Raw genomic sequence first — 16,983 nt, 5'->3', positions numbered from 1 at the left:
CGTGTACTGCTATGCTCGGCCTTCGAATGCAAACCAGAAAAATGACCTCTGGCATCGAAGAATGGACAAAAAAATGCCACAAAAAATAAATAAATAAAAATACCTTGTTAAGAACAATATCCAACAATTACTACAATTTGAATAGTTTTAATATATATCAGGGGTCTCAAACTCGCGACGATAGTTTGTGGCCCCCGCCCTAATTTGAAAGTTTAATGTTAGTGCGGTCCGCGAGTTTGAAATGTATGGCACTTTACAGTGTTGTGTATGGAGCTGAACAAACCTATCAATCACGGTGGGGTATATGGCTCTCGGGGGCGGGACATTGAGAAACATTTCTCAGTGAAAGTTACAGCAGCGTTGGCATGGAGTGTTTTCTTCCATGACTGGCTGTCTGCCTCGTTTCTATTGGGCACGTTCGTCCCAGCGTGTTTCATTCACAACACTTTAAAAAAGTTTTTACGTTTTTTCCCAGCGGGACATTATAAATAGAGAGAGTTGGGTTGCAGCTGGAAGGGCATCCTAAATTGTCCGTAGTGTATGTGTGTGAATGAGAGTGTATGGGTGTTTTCCAGTGATGGGTTGCAGCCGGAAGGGCATCCTAAATTGTCCGTAGTGTATGTGTGTGAATGAGAGTGTATGGGTGTTTCCCAGTGATGGGTTGCAGCTAGAAGGTCATCCTAAATTGTCCGTAGTGTATGTGTGTGAATGAGAGTGTATGGGTGTTTCCCAGTGATGGGGTGCAGCTGGAAGGGCATCCTAAATTGTCCGTAGTGTATGTGTGTGAATGAGTGTATGGGTGTTTCCCAGTGATGGGTTGCAGCTGGAAGGGCATCCTAAATTATCCGTAGTGTATGTGTGTGAATGAGAGTGTATGGGTGTTTCCCAGTGATGGGGTGCAGCTGGAAGGGCATCCTAAATTATCCGTAGTGTATGTGTGTGAATGAGAGTGTATGGGTGTTTCCCAGTGATGGGGTGCAGCTGGAAGGTCATCCTAAATTGTCCGTAGTGTATGTGTGTGAATGAGAGTGTATGGGTGTTTCCCAGTGATGGGTTGCAGCTGGAAGGGCTTCCTAAATTGTCCGTAGTGTATGTGTGTGAATGAGAGTGTATGGGTGTTTCCCAGTGATGGGGTGCAGCTGGAAGGGCATCTTAAATTGTCCGTAGTGTATGTGTGTGAATGAGAGCGTATGGGTGTTTCCCAGTGATGGGTTGCAGCTGGAAGGGCATCCTAAATTGTCCGTAGTATATGTGTGTGAATGAGAGTGTATGGGTGTTTCCCAGTGATGGGGTGCAGCTGGAAGGGCATCCTAAATTATCCGTAGTGTATGTGTGTGAATGAGAGCGTATGGGTGTTTCCCAGTGATGGGTTGCAGCTGGAAGGGCATCCTAAATTGTCCGTAGTGTATGTGTGTGAATGAGAGTGTATAGGTGTTTCCCAGTGATGGGTTGCAGCTGGAAGGGCATCCTAAATTGTCCGGAGTGTATGTGTGTGAATGAGAGTGTGTGGGTGTTTCCCAGTGATGGGGTGCAGCTGGAAGGGCATCCTAAATTGTCCGTAGTGTATGTGTGTGAATGAGAGTGTATGGGTGTTTCCCAGTGATGGGTTGCAGCTGGAAGGGCATTCTAAATTGTCTGTAATGTATGTGTGTGAATGAGAGTGTATGGGTGTTTCCCAGTGATGGGTTGCAGCTGGAAGGGCATCCTAAATTGTCCGTAGTGTATGTGTGTGAATGAGAGTGTATGGGTGTTTCCCAGTGATGGGTTGCAGCTGTAAGGGCATCCTAAATTGTCCGTAGTGTATGTGTGTGAATTAGAGTGTATGGGTGTTTTCCAGTGATGGGTTGCAGCTGGAAGGGCATCCTAAATTGTCCGTAGTGTATGTGTGTGAATGAGAGTGTATGGGTGTTTCCCAGTGATGGGTTGCAGCTGGAAGGGCATCCTAAATTGTCCGTAGTGTATGTGTGTGAATGAGAGTGTATGGGTGTTTCCCAGTGATGGGTTGCAGCTGGAAGGGCATCCTAAATTGTCCGTAGTTTATGTGTTTGAATGAGAGTGTATGGGTGTTTCCCAGTGATGGGGTGCAGCTGGAAGGGCATCCTAAATTGTCCGTAGTGTATGTGTGTGAATGAGAGTGTATGGGTGTTTCCCAGTGATGGGTTGCAGCTGGAAGGGCATCGTTCAAAAAATTATTATCATTTTCATTATTAATATTATTATTTATTACTGATTGATTTATTTTCTCATTACATTTTTATTTGTTTATTTTTGTTTTGTTTTTAACAATAATTGCACACTCTATCGTAGTTGTTTGTTTGTTTTTTCATCAGGGAACTCAAAGCCCGCTGTACAGGCGTCAGGCGGTTTGCGGTTGCGCAACAATGAGTCGTTGGAGAGGAAGCTTCCCGAGAGCGAGAGGATATTGCCAAACGCGCTTTCTCAAACATTCCTCTTACCGTGGAGAAGTGGCTCACGGGCCGCCATATCCGAGCTATTCTGGACACAGAGTGGACGTTAATGTGTTAAACTGAGGAGATATCATTACTGAGGAGGGTCGCGATGCGGCGGGAGCGGCTGTAGGTAAGAGGATTTCCAATAATAATTCAACACATACTGAAATCCCGGTTTATTTTACAAGAAGAAACGCATGGCTGTTACCGGTTGTGCTGTAAAATAGCGTGTGACTCATTTATATCCATGGCTTGTGAGTTGTATTCCTTGGATTTTTGTTGCTGAGATTTCCCAGATTTGCTTTGTAAACATGCGGTGAGGTGAAATCTTTAACTAGCATTTAACTTGATGAATGAAGAAGTGAATGAATGCTTATATATGTTTGTCCAAGAGATTTCTGCCTGTTTAAAAGATGAGTTTAGACAAGTTTGGACGCATTTTGTATGTTTCCACGCGTTCCATTATAACAGTGAACGCATACATAACTCATAAATGAACATTATATATATATATATATATATATATATATATATATATATATATATATATATATATATATATATATATATATATATAGTTATAAAGTTAAATATAGTTATTTATATATATAGTTATATATAGTTATTTATATATATGTGTATATATATATATATATATATATATATATATATATATATATATATATATATATATATATATATATAGTTATATAGTTATAAAGTTAAATATAGTTATATATATATATATATTTTAAAAAAACAACAACAATTGCAAACTCTATGGTTGAACTATATATATATATATATATATATATATATATATATATATATATATATATATATATATATATATATATATATATATAGTTATTCTGATTATATGTGTACAGTAGCGTGCTTGCTATTTGTTTGTTTGTTTTTATTTTTAAAGCTGAGTTTATACAAGTTTGACATTTTTATTATGACTTTTTTTTTCCACGTTTCATAATAAAAATTAACCAATGCAGAACACTGATATATATGGCCATAAAAGTACATATACAAAAATTGTAGTTATTTTAATTATATAAATATGTACAGTAACTTGCATGATATTTGTTGGTTTGTTTAGACATATATTTTTACTTTAAAAGATTATTTTAGACAAGTTTGAGCGCACTTTGTCATTTCTTTATGATGACATTATTTTCCATGTTTCATAATAAACCCATACAGAACTTTGATATATGGCCATAACAATATGCAGTTAAAATGATAGCTATTATGATTATAAAACTATGTTGCTTGCTTGCTATACATTCTGTTTGTTTTTATTTTTTTAGACGTGTGTTTTTATTGATAAGCTGAGTTTAGACAAGTCTGTCATTTCTTTATTATGACATTTTCTCCACGTTTCATAAAAACAGTAAACCCATACAGAACTCTGATATATGGCCATAGATTAACATATTAAACTGTTATAGTTATTGTAATTATAGAACTATGTAGGTTTCTTGTTATTTATTTATTTATTTATTTATTTATTTATTTATTTATTTATTTATTTATTTGTTTGTTTATTTATTTATTTATTTATTTATTTGTTTATTTATTTATTTATTTAATTTGTCTGTTTAGACATATTTTTTATTTAACAGCTGAGTTTAGACACGTTTGTCATTTTATATGACTTTTTTTCATGTTTCACAGTAAACCCATACAGAGCATTGATATATGGCCATAAATGAACACTTATTTTAAAAATGATTGTTATTATAATTATAGAACTACACTCCATGGCCACTTTATTAGGTACACCTGTCAAACTGCTTGTTAATGGAATTTTCTGATCAGCCAATCACATGGCAGCAGCTCAGTGCATTTAGGCATGTAGACATGGTCAAGACGATCTGCTGCAGGTCAAACCGAGCATCAGAATGGGGAAGAAAGAGTATTTAAGTGACTTTGAAGGTGGCATGGTTTTTGGTGCAAGACGGGCTGGTCTGAGTATTTCAGAAACTGCTGATCCACAACCATCTCTAGGGTTTACAGAAAATGGTCCGAATGCGAGGAAATATCCAGTCAGTGGCAGTTCTGCACTTGCATACAGTATGACATGCAAGGCCATGCTTTTATATATGTGAAATAAAATCATGGCCTTGCATATCATGTATGTGATTTGCACACACAAAAAAACTGCTTTGCTTACATTTTCAGGCTGAATCAACCATGGAAATGTGTGTTTATTTTGTGAGAATTGGGTCCAGATGTAATAAAAAGTCTTAGTTTTGATTTATTTTTTGGCTAAATCTCCACTTTGCTCAATTTTAACATTAATCAGCTGATGTTATAAATTGCATCATGAGTTTGAGCACAAGTGCTGCAGATTTGAGAATGCTTTTACTTGGCTCACTTGTATGGAAAACTTTAAAACATGGTCAATTTGCATTGTGGTGCCAAGCTTTTTTTTAATTAGTTTATCTTTATGGTCACAAGTATGACAAGCATATTCGGTCAAACATGTCTGAGAAATGGACATCGGAGTGCTCAGTATAGGAAGTGGTTGATTTGTGGTTTTTACATGTTGTTTCATTGGGTTGCAGTGTTTTCTTGGCTCTGTTTATTATTAAGCTGACCCAGCAGGCAGAGCAGATGTTATTTAAAGATAAACTCACTCATGTGTTTTTGAAATCACTATGACTGTCAGCCACTGTTGTTATTTATCTACATATTTATTCATTATTCTTTGTCTTTTTTCATTAATTATTTGTTTAAATGGATGGAAAGTAACAAATTATAATATTTTAATAATATTAAATTATTATTTATCATATATATTATTTATTTAAATAAATGTATATACACTCACCGGCCACTTAATTGGGTACACCAGTTCAACTGCTCAATAACGCAAATTTCTAATCAGCCAATCACATGGCAGCAACTCAATGCATGTAGGCATGCAGACATGGTCAAGACGATCTGCTGCAGTTCAAACTGAGCATCAGAATGGGGAAAAAAGGGGATTTAAGTGACTTTGAACGTGGCATGGTTGTTGCTGCCAGACGGGCTGGTCTGAGTATTTCAGAAACTGCTGATCTACTGGGATTTTCACGCACAACCATCTCTAGGGTTTACAGAGAATGGTCTGAAAAAAAAGAAAATGTCCAGTGAGCGGCAGTTCTGTGGGCGCAAATGCCTTGTTGATGCAAGAGGTCAGAGGAGAATGGCCAGACTGGTTATAGAACGGCAACAGTAACTCATATAAGCACATGTACAACTGAGGTCTGCAGAAGAGCATCTCTGAACACACAACACGTCCAACCTTGAGGCGGATGGGCTACAGCAGCAGAAGACCACACTGGGTGCCGCTCCTGTCAGCTAAGAACAGGAAACATAGGCTACAATTCACACAGGCTCACCAAAACTGGACAATAGAAGATTGGAGAAACATTGCCTGGTCTGATGAGTCTCTATTTCTGCTGACACATTCAGATGGTCGGGTCAGAATTTGGCGCCAACAACTTGAAAACATAGATACATCCTGCCTTGTGTCAACGGTTCAGGCTGGTGGTGGTGGTGTAATGGTGTGGGGGATATTTTCTTGACACACCATGGGCCCAATTTAGCATCGTGTCAACACCACAGCCTACCTGAGTATTGTTGCTGACCATGTCTATCCCTTTATGACCACAGTGTCTCCATCTTCTGATGGCTACTTCCAGCAGGATAACGCACCATGTCATAAAGCGTGAATCATCTCAGACTGGTTTCTTAAACATGACAATGAGTTCACTGTACTCAAATGGCCTCCACAATCAGAAGATCTCAATCCAATAGAGCACCTTTGGGATGTGGTGGAACGGGAGATTGGCATCATAGATGTGCAGCCGACAAATTTGCAGCAACTGCATGATGCTATCATGTCAATATGGACCAAAATCTCGGGAATATTTCCAACCCAGTACTAGTAAGGTGTACCTATTAAAATATACATACAAAGACACATAAAACAAATATAAAAATTGTATTGGATGTACATTTTTTTACAGAAAAAAATACACACGTGCATAACAAACAAGTAAATACAACAAGTGTTTTATTTTATTTGAAATGTTATATGTTTATTTACTTGTTTTTCTTTTAGAATTTGAGTGTGTGGCTGTAAGGTTTTTAATAGAGAAATAATTTTTCCTTTGTTCATATAAAATTACCTTTATTATTCTGACCCTAATGTGTGTCAGTTTAGTTTCGTTGCACAACTAGAGTGTTTGTCAGTATAGCAGGGATATTAATGAGTAAATACTGCAGTGTGTTTTATAGTATAGTATTAAAATGCACTTCTCTTTTTTTTGTCATGGAATTTGTATTCTTGCAAATATCATTTCACATTTTACAACAACCCACACACCATATACAACCCTATCTAGCCCCAACAAAACAATCCTCAAATAAAACGATCAATATATCTGGTATTGTATTTAATTTTTAAAAAGAAGACCAAATCTTTGAGCCACAATGAAATAGAGGGGGATTGTGAGGAGGTACAAGATGACAGTATTGTGCGCCTAGCAAGAAGAGATGCAAAAGCCACGATGTCAGCGTGTCTCCAGTTTAAAGGCTGACACTGAGAGGGAACACCAAAGATCGCGATTAAAAGGCAAACAGCTAACTTGACCCCCAGAATATCAGAAACGTTTTTAAAGAAAGTAATCCAATAGTTTTGCAACTTGAAACAAAATACAAACATATGACCAAGTTTACATGGTGAAAGTTTACGCTTATCACACACACTGTATCTGAAACATTGGGATATATTTTAGACAGTTTGGCCTTTGAGAGAGGAGCTAAAATTCAATTTTCTAAGTCAGATTTCCTACTGCATATTTGTTAATGTAAACAAACCTCCAAACATATAGTTAAAGACGAAATCCTCCTGTAAAATATATAATAATTCTTTCAAATACTTCTCAAGCACCGTTTAACAGATATTTTTTCCAACACATTTCTAAACATAACAGTTTTAATAACTCATTAACTGATTTCTTTGATCTTTGCCATGATGACAATAATAAATAATATTTAATATATGTAAATTATGTCTGACAAGATATTTATCAAAATACTAGTGATCAGCTTCAAGTGACATTTAAAGGCTTAATTTAAAGGGCACCTATGGTAAAAAATCTACTTTTCAAGCTGTTTGGACAGACATATGTGCATAAATGGTGTATAGACCGTCATATTGGGGTGATATAAACACACCCAGTGCTTTTTTTTCAATTTAACAACATAAAAAACGGTGGACCAATTGGAGCGGTTTTCAAACCGACCTTCTACTTGACGTAGGAAAGCGGTCCCCCCGCCCACCAATATTGATTGACATGCGCGTCATCATATCCTCAGTTTGTTGATTCACGTCCGCCATTTTCAGCGTGAGTCGAAGCGATATCACTAAAGGAACACCCTAGCTCTATTTTTAGATGTAAGGCTCATTGGGCTCAACACAAGATCAATATTCTCCACATTATCGCTCTAATCGGAATTATTGGTTGTATCTTTAGGTAGGTTTGCAAACATGTGTACTTCTCATTGAGTCTACCTTATACTTCAGCCGTTTGCATTTCTCACGATCCCAGAAGCTCCCTGTGATCTTAACTACATGCGTTTTACAATACTAAACATAGGTTTCTATCAGGGTACACTCAAGTCGACGGCTGGGTGCCGCGGAACGCTGCAGAAACCTATGTATAGAGTTCAAAAATGCGTGGAGCGACGATTCGGGACACTTCATGTTTCTGCCGTGCCACAGAGAGTGTCTGGTGTGCCGTGTTGCGGCTTCGAGCGGCGCATCCGGTGCCTCAGTCAAAGTTAATTCAGTGTGTGTGGTTATTAGTTTCTGTGTACAAGCTCGGCACTTGAAACTAGCACACAGTTGGCTGTAAAACTGTACAAAGACACAAATGATTTTGTACTCTCTGCTTGGTCTGTGTCCGAGTCATACATGTACAACTGATTGCTGAACGTCTCACTCCTGCTCCTTCTCTATCTGCCTGTCAGACTCTGTTGCAAACGCAGAGCGGGTGAGCTCATGGCTCCGCCCCCTTGTTACGTTGGCGGGAAGCTGAAACTAATTTACATGTGAAGCAACACACCCATAAATCAGCGAACTGTGGACACGCCCCCAACATGACACTTTTTAACACATTATAATAAAACAATCTGAATTGTGTTTTAAACTGAACCTAAACTGACACACTCAGATGAACCAGAATATTAATATTAAATCATAAAAAAAGAGGTAAACTATGGGCCCTTTAAAGGTTAATTAGACAAGTTAGGGTAATTAGGCAAGTCATTAGATGACAGTGGTTTGTTCTGTAGACAATCAGGGGGAAGAAATGTCTTAATGGAGCTAATAATGTTAACCTGAGTAGTTTTTACATAAAAATAATAATATTCCAGCCAAATTAAAAATAAATGAGACGTTAGAGGAAAAAATATTATAGGAAATACTATGAAAATGCTCTGTTAAACATCACAACTGACGAACAAATGAATAAATATTTCACAGGAGGCCTAATGATTTTGTTCTGAACTACTAAAGCATAGGCCTGTTATTTTTTTCCTTCAAATTATTGATGGAGCAGTTTTTGCTGTATTTGCGTAGTTCAGCATGTCCAAACATCAGCCTACGTGCGTGAACTCGATCAGGCCTTCAGGCAAAGGCAAAACTCGTAATGAAACATCATGATAATGAATCTGCTCTGGGTTTGTGGGAACACTTTTCTCCCTGTCTGTCTTCTGAAAGCAGAGACGGACGCTCTGTAAACTGCTTGCTGACCGTTCACACTTTAAAATGTATCTGTTAATGAGCAGTTTCCATATTTTGTCTTTATTTACGGTTGTGAATTGCATTATAGGATGTTGATTTCTGTTCTGTCGACTTTTGATGTTGGAAACTCAACTATACAGTTTAACTTTTATTGACATTTAAGTAGATTGAGATGAGAAATAGATAATATATAGAGAAATAAGTGTGTAAAATAACAGAAAATGTACAATATATCACTTTAAACTATTAAAAATGTTAATAAAAGTCACTTTTTCACACTTTTTAAGGTTAAAAGTTGTTGGAAGAAAGATCAACATCACATGAAGCAATTTAAAAGCATAAACTAAATAAAAATATGAATCACAAAATATGGAAAACTGCTAATTTATGGATAGTTTTTACAAAGTATTATATTATATGGATAGTTTTATGAAGTATTTTATTAAAATGATGCTATTATAAAAATGTGGCGTTGTGTTTTTCCAGGTCAGTATTTCTAATGAATGATGGCGCTTCATTTTTTGGGTATTATTGTCCTTGCGTAAAAGCGAAGCCACCCAAACATTTGCAGAACTTGCCAATCAGGTTCATTGCTCATCCTGATCATGTATCTACTGGTTTGTTTGCTTTGCGTTTGTTTTTAGATGAAGACTGGATTTGCAGAGTGTTTGCGTGATTTGTGAATCAACCCAAAATCATGCAGCATGCCTTTAACAAGTGTTTTTCGATTTAATTATCTTTAATTGACCTTAATGGAGGGGTGGCACTGTGCATCAGGGTTTAGCAATGTGGCCTCGCAGCAAGAAGGTCTGGAGGTGTGGAGTTTTCATGTTCTCCCTGTGTTGGCATGGGCTTCCTCCGGGTGCTCCGGTTTCCCCCACAGTCCAAACATGCGTGATGAACTAAATTGGCCGTAGTGTATGGGTGTGTGTGCGGGTGTGTGTGCGTGTTTGTGTGTGAGTGTGTGAGTGTTTCCCAATACTGGGTTGTGGCTGAAAGGGCATCCACTGTGTAAAACATTTGCTGGATAAGTTGACGGTTCATTCCGCTGTGGCGACCTCTGAAATAGAGACTAAGCCGAAGAAAAATGAATGACCTTAATGGGGGGGTGGCATGGTGGCTCAGGGGTTAGCAATGCGGCCTCGCAGCAAGAAGGTCTGGAGGTGTGGAGTTTTCATGTTCTCCCTGTGTTGGCGTGGGTTTCCACCGGGTGCTCCGGTTTCCCCCACAGTCCAAACATGCGTGATGAACTAAATTGGCCATAGTGTATGGGTGTGTTTGTGTTTGCGCGTGTGTGTGTGCGTGTGTGTGTGTGTGTGTGTGTGCGCGCGCGTGTGTGTGTGTGTGTGTGTGTGTGTGTGTGTGTGAGTGTGTATGGGTGTTTCCCAATACTGGGTTGTGGCTGGAAGGGCATCCACTGTGTAAAACATATGCTGGATAAGTTGGCGGTTCATTCCGCTGTGGCGACCTCTGAAATAGAGACTAAGCCGAAGAGAAAATGAATGACCTTAATGGGATTGAAACAATTTGGTTTCATTTAGAAATCAGTATATTTTTTGCAAGGCAAACAAAAATATTGAATTAAACATTACATCTTATAACATAAATAAAGCATGAAGCAGTCAATGTTAACTTAATTTGTTTAATGTGTAGTTCATGTGTAGCTATAATTAATTCGTTAATTATTGTAGTAGTAAAATCATGTTTGTTTGGGATTGTCAGGATTGTTTGGATCTTGGTGTGTTAAATTCTTTTGTGAAACTTAATGTAAAAAACCTGGGTGTTAATATGGATAGTGACTTCAAACTGGATAAACAGATTAATTCGGTAATTAAAGCTAGCTTCTTCCAGTTGAGGCAACTATCCAAATTAAAGTCTTTTTTGCCCTTTAACGACTTTGAAAGGGTAATACATATTTTTATCTCGACTCGGCTAGATTATTGTAATGCCCTCTATGTGGGTATTAGCCATACCTCCATTACTCGTCTGCAGAGGGTGCCGAATGCTGCTGCACGTTTGCTGACGGGGACACGCAAACGGGACCACATTACACCTATACTGACTTCTCTTCATTGGCTTCCTGTACAGTTCAGGATACATTTTAAGATTTTAGTTTTGGTGTTTAAATGCCTAATGGACTAGCACCAAGATACTTGTCCTCATTAATCCAATTGTACACTCCATCAAGGGCACTTAGATGTACAGATCAGCTACTTTTGGCTGTTCCACGCGCAATGTTAAAAACCAGGGGGGACCATGCCTTTGCAGTGGTGGCCCCCAAACTTTGGAATAATTTGCCTCCCTATGTTAGGCAGGCTGCAACCCTTTCTGTTTTTAAATCAAGTCTTAAAACCCATTTTTACTCTTTGGCTTTTAATACCATATGAGAGTCATGTGTCTGTTGAATTTGTCCTTTGTTTTAAATGGTGTATGTGTGTACAGCACTTTGGTAAGCACTTGTTGTTTTTAAAAAGCGCTTTATAAATAAACTTTGACTTGACTTAATGTCATGATTTATGAATATTTACTTCCTATTTGTATTCCTGCAATTTTTGAAAAAACATTAACTTACTTTCACTGCAAACTTAACTTATTTTCATCTACAAAGTCTTCTTAGCTTAAAATATCCCTTTAAAAAAATATTAGTGCATTGCTGATTTTGTTGTGAATAAGCATGTCTAAGCAATATGAATAATACAAATGTAATAAGTAACAATGCAACAACAATAATGAATTATATTATTACTATTATTACTATAAGTTTATCGTGTTAAGCCATGAAACTATAACCATTATTGTTACTTCAAATTAAGTAAACGATAACTAAAATAATATTTAAAGCATATAAATACACATTTTATTTCCACATTAGCTGAAAGATGATTTTTTTTTCATTTTTAAATGGTAAATCTTTAACTAAAGTGCAAAAACTAAAATAAAATTGATAGAAAAACAAAATTATAAAATGAAAACAGTCATCCATTCGTTTTCTTTCAGCGTAGTCCCTTATTTATCAGCGGTCGTCACAGCGGAATGAACCGCCGACTGTTCCAGCATATGTTTTACACAGTGGATGCCCTTCCAGCCGCAACCCAGTACAAACACCCATACACTCTCACAGCCACACACACACTCATACACTACGGCCAATTTAGTTCATCCAATTCCCCTATAGCGCATGTGTTTGGACTGTGGGGGAAACCCATGCCAACACTGGGAGAACACACAGAAATGCCAACTGACATAGCAGGGACTCGAACCAGCGACCTTCTTGCTGTGAGGCCACACTGTTAATCACTGAGCCTCCCAAAATGAAAACAAAAAATGTAAATAGTTATAAGGTTTTATTCAAAACTTCCACATCTAAAGCAATAAAACTAAAACTATAATTGTTACGTAAAATAAATAAACCCTAACTGAGATCTAATTAAAAGTATTGATTTTCGCTAGCCTACAAGGAGATATTTCTCATTTTCAAATAGTTTTACTCTTAATGAAGTTTATATAAATTAAATCGACTGATTAAAAAAAGGAAACATAACGGAAAAGATTATTAAAACCTTAAATAATAAAATAAATGCAGAGAATGTAAATAAAAAGAGATTCAAACTAAATCAGCATGACTAAAATAACACAGGATTAGTACATATTGTGCATCAGTTGACGTCATCGCTTAAACATGACATAAATACCAGTTTACTCTCTATAAATCAAATATTTATCAGTGCTTTGGACATCTGGAGGAGGTTATAAAGGGTACAAACAAATCAAGGTTCATTTTAATCCAGGGGTAGTTTAGGCCGTGTACTCTTAGATGGTATTTAATTGCAGACTGTTCCCTTTTTTGCCAGCTTACTTTCATTCCTCAAATCCCCATTTTTTATTTATTTATGCTGAGCTCGCAGTTTAAGTTCCTCAGATTTGTATCTGTAGTCATGTTGACGGCTCGTTTAAAGAAGGAAAACTATTGTGCAATCATCACAGATTTGCTCGCTGTTGAGCTTCAGCTTTAGTCAGCAGTTCCCAGGTGTTTTCTAGAAAATCGGGAAGTAAAAGTAGAAGATCAGCTACATTTTTAAAAACGATGGACTGTATTCACCCAGCGCTGGGTCAAATGTGGACAAACCAAACAGTTAGGTCAAAAATGTCATTTAAATGTAATGTAAATTTAATTGAACCACCGGGACATAATATTTTGGTCTTTCAACTTTAATTTAATGTGCTACTCTAATATGACTAGCAGTTTCTCTGAATATATATATATATATATATATATATATATATATATATATATATATATATATATATATATATATATATATATATATATATATATATATATATATATATATATATATATATATATATATATATATATATATATATATATACACTACCTAACCAAAAGTCTTGTCGCCTATCCAAGTTTTAGGAACAGCAAATAATAACTTGCTTTCTAGTTGATCATTTGGTATCAGAAGTGGCTTATATGAAAGGCAAAGGCCTCTAGATTACGCTTATTTTACCATAATAAAATATGATCATGCCTTGATTTTTAATGATTTCATTAGGACAGTAAGGTCTGACTTTGCTTAGACAAAAGTCTTGTCACTGAACCTTCAATAATGTCCAGTATAGAATATGTGGTCATGCTGCAGTGGAAACAGAATGAATATTGTGTCTGACTCCATCATGAGCTTGGAGGACTGCATCCATACATCTCTGCAATGACTCAAATCACTGATTAATAAAGTCATCTGGAATGGCAAAGAAAGCGTTCTTGCAGGACTCCCAGAGTTCATCAAGATTCTTTGGATTCATCTTCAGTGCCTCCTCCATCTTACCCCAGACATGCTCAATAATGTTCATGTCTGGTGACTGGGCTGGCCAAACCTGGAGCACCTTGACCTTCTTTGCTTTCAGGATCTTTGATGTGGAGGCTGAAGTATGAGAAGGAGCGCTATCCTGCTGGAGAATTTGTCCTCTCCTGTGGTTTGTAATGTAATGGGCAGCACAAATGTCTTGATACCTCAGGCTGCTGATGTTTCCATCCACTCTGCAGATCTCTCGCACGCCCCCATACTGAATGTAACCCCAAACCATGATTTTTCCTTCACCAAACTTGACTGATTTCTGTGAGAATCTTGGCTCCGGTTCCAATAGAGTGGAGGAGCTATGACCTCAATTTGTATGCAAAAACCCGGAAAAGAGTTAGTATTTTAGCAGTTCCGGTTCCCTCATCCCAAAGTCAATGGGTTTTTTTCAATGGGATTTCAGGTAAATTGCTTAAATAAGGTTCGTGGCTAACACAAACTCAAGATACTTTCTTATTTTATTCTACGACATAAAACACATCGGTTACACCACACTCTTGATTTTTAATTCATTTCCGCTTCTTTAAAGAGACTGTTGTTATCAAGTATAAATAGGACTACAGGCGGTGTCTGAGACATTAAACGTCATCGAGCTGAACTGGGCTGGAGCGCAGCTCGCTTGAGTTGAGCATTTGGATTTGTCTGTGATTTAAGTATTTTCATGAACAGTGTTTTATAGTTTGTAGTATTTTTCTAATTGGGAAATCATATTGTGTGTAGATAATGCCTTCACTTGTAAAGACTGTCGAGACAGATTCATTTGTTAATCATTTAATTTAATTAAACGATACTCTGGGGATACTGCTTACCAGTGCAGCCAGTCTCTCTCCTGCTCTCAGTAATGCAAACATGTGAATAAATGTGTAAAAATAAACACATATTCACTGTCATTTTAACGTGATCAAGTGATTTTTCGACGTTTTTTTTCTTCATCTGTACACATTTAACTCTGTCTTAACTGCAATATATACACTCCTCAACATTTATAGCATATGTGACTGAATGGGTTGCTTTTCGCTGTACTTTGTGACAAAAAATAATATTGATTTTTTATTCTCCATCTATAATGGAACTTGCAGGCATTTGATAGACTTGTCCCTCAGGCCTCATTTCTGTCATCTATTAATAATAATTACACTTATTTAAATATGTCTTATGATAATACCATGTAGACACATTTACACATACAGTTTTAAAACTTTTACATCAACCGTAAAGCAAAACAAAATGTATTTCCCATGTAAAAACTATCCAAAAGGCACGTAGATCTATGTGTTTTGCATATTTATTTGTTTATAATGTATAGCGTGGATTATAATATAATAAACAAAGAGATTAAATCTTTGTCACTGACCCTATTTCTAAAAATAAGCTTGATAAGGTGTCTGTAGTAGGGTGGTGCTGACGTCACAGGCGAGCATCCTGAAGGCACTGTAGTCCGTTTATAGCCTAATGTTAGCTTTTCAGCTCTTGCGTTTCCATATAAGATCCAAAAGTGCTCAAAGTTGTATTTTGGTGTGAGGATTATCCAGCAGGACAAAACGTGTAAGTGTAATGAACAGTGTTTGAACACTTAGAGCTTATTATTTGCAATCTTTGAAAAGCCTATGGGAAAATCCTATGTTGATTTTATCGAGGGAACCAGATTTATGCTAGCAGCCGATTAGCCTACAAGGTGACATCATAGTTCCTCCACTCTATAGGTCTCCTGCAGTATTTCTGATGATTGGGATGCAGTTCAACATTGGAAAAATCTACCTTCTTCCACTTTTCCAAATGATCAACTAGAAGTCAAGTTATTATTTGTTGCTCTTACAACTGGGATTGACGACAAGACTTTTGTCAGGTGTATATATATCCATAATGTTCATGTTCAAAACTTGTACATTTCCTTTCCACATTTCTGCTTCATTTAGTGTTTGTCAACTTTTATAGATAATATAGAGCACATTTATAAACCCAGAGAGTAAACATCATATAAATGTTTAGGGTTTTTTTTTCTCTGATTTGACCTTTGAGTTTTGTTCAAATACTGACCACTTCCAGTAAACATGAGCCTCAACATTCATCAAACATGACTAACAGCGTCATAAAAGTTGAAGAGGACATAAAAAGTGTTCTTATGTTGTTTATGTATTATGGACTGGTTAATTGAAAACCTGCATATATATGAATATACAAAGCTTTATTGCATGTCTGGAGATAAGGAATAATAAAAATCCGTTCTGTGTGTTTATCAAATTTAATTTACAAATGTGATAATTTAAATACATAGAAAACATATTAAATGCAAGGGAAGAGTCAGATGCTTTGAAATTAATGTGCACATAAAATGTCAAAATACAGCTGAAGTCATTATTATTATTAGCCCTCCTGTTTATTTTTTCCCCCATTTCTGTTTAACAGAGAGAAGATTTTTTTCAACACATTTCTAATCATAATAGTTTTCATAACTCATCTCTAATAACTGATTTATTTTATCTTCGTCATGATGACAGTAAATAATATTAGACTAGATATTCTTCAAGACACTTCTATACAGCTTAAAGTGACATTTAAAGGCTTAATTAGGTTAATTAGGATAACTAGGCAGGTTAGGGTAATTAGGCAAGTTATTGTAGAACAGGGGTTTGCTCTGTAGACTATTCAAAACTAATATTGCTTAAAGGGGCTAATAATATTGACCTTAAAATGGGTTTTAAAAAAATTAAAAACTGCTTTTATTCTAGCCAAAATAAAACAAATAAGACTTTCTTAAGAAGAAAAAATATTACCAGACATACTGTGAAAATTTCCTTCCTTGCTGTTAAACATCGTTTGGAAAATATTAAAAAAAGTTTATATT

The 16,983-nt window shown here is 36.5% G+C and overlaps 1 protein-coding gene across 1 annotated transcript in view; it reads left to right on the top strand.

The window, feature by feature from the left end:
• Positions 1 to 2,417: 2,417 nt before the first annotated feature.
• The window catches only part of zmp:0000000936 (interleukin-1 receptor type 1), a 44,185-nt gene continuing 29,619 nt past the window's right edge, over positions 2,418 to 16,983 (top strand). Inside the window, exon 1 of the mRNA XM_056465959.1 lies at positions 2,418 to 2,580. The gene's annotated coding sequence lies outside the window, so the exon portion shown is untranslated. The remainder of the gene's footprint in view (positions 2,581 to 16,983) is intronic.

The sequence above is a fragment of the Danio aesculapii genome, chromosome 9, assembly GCF_903798145.1.
Source record: "Danio aesculapii chromosome 9, fDanAes4.1, whole genome shotgun sequence".
Classification (NCBI taxonomy): domain Eukaryota; kingdom Metazoa; phylum Chordata; class Actinopteri; order Cypriniformes; family Danionidae; genus Danio; species Danio aesculapii.
Note: the sequence above shows the minus strand (reverse complement) of the source record. Positions and strands in the feature narration are given on the sequence as shown.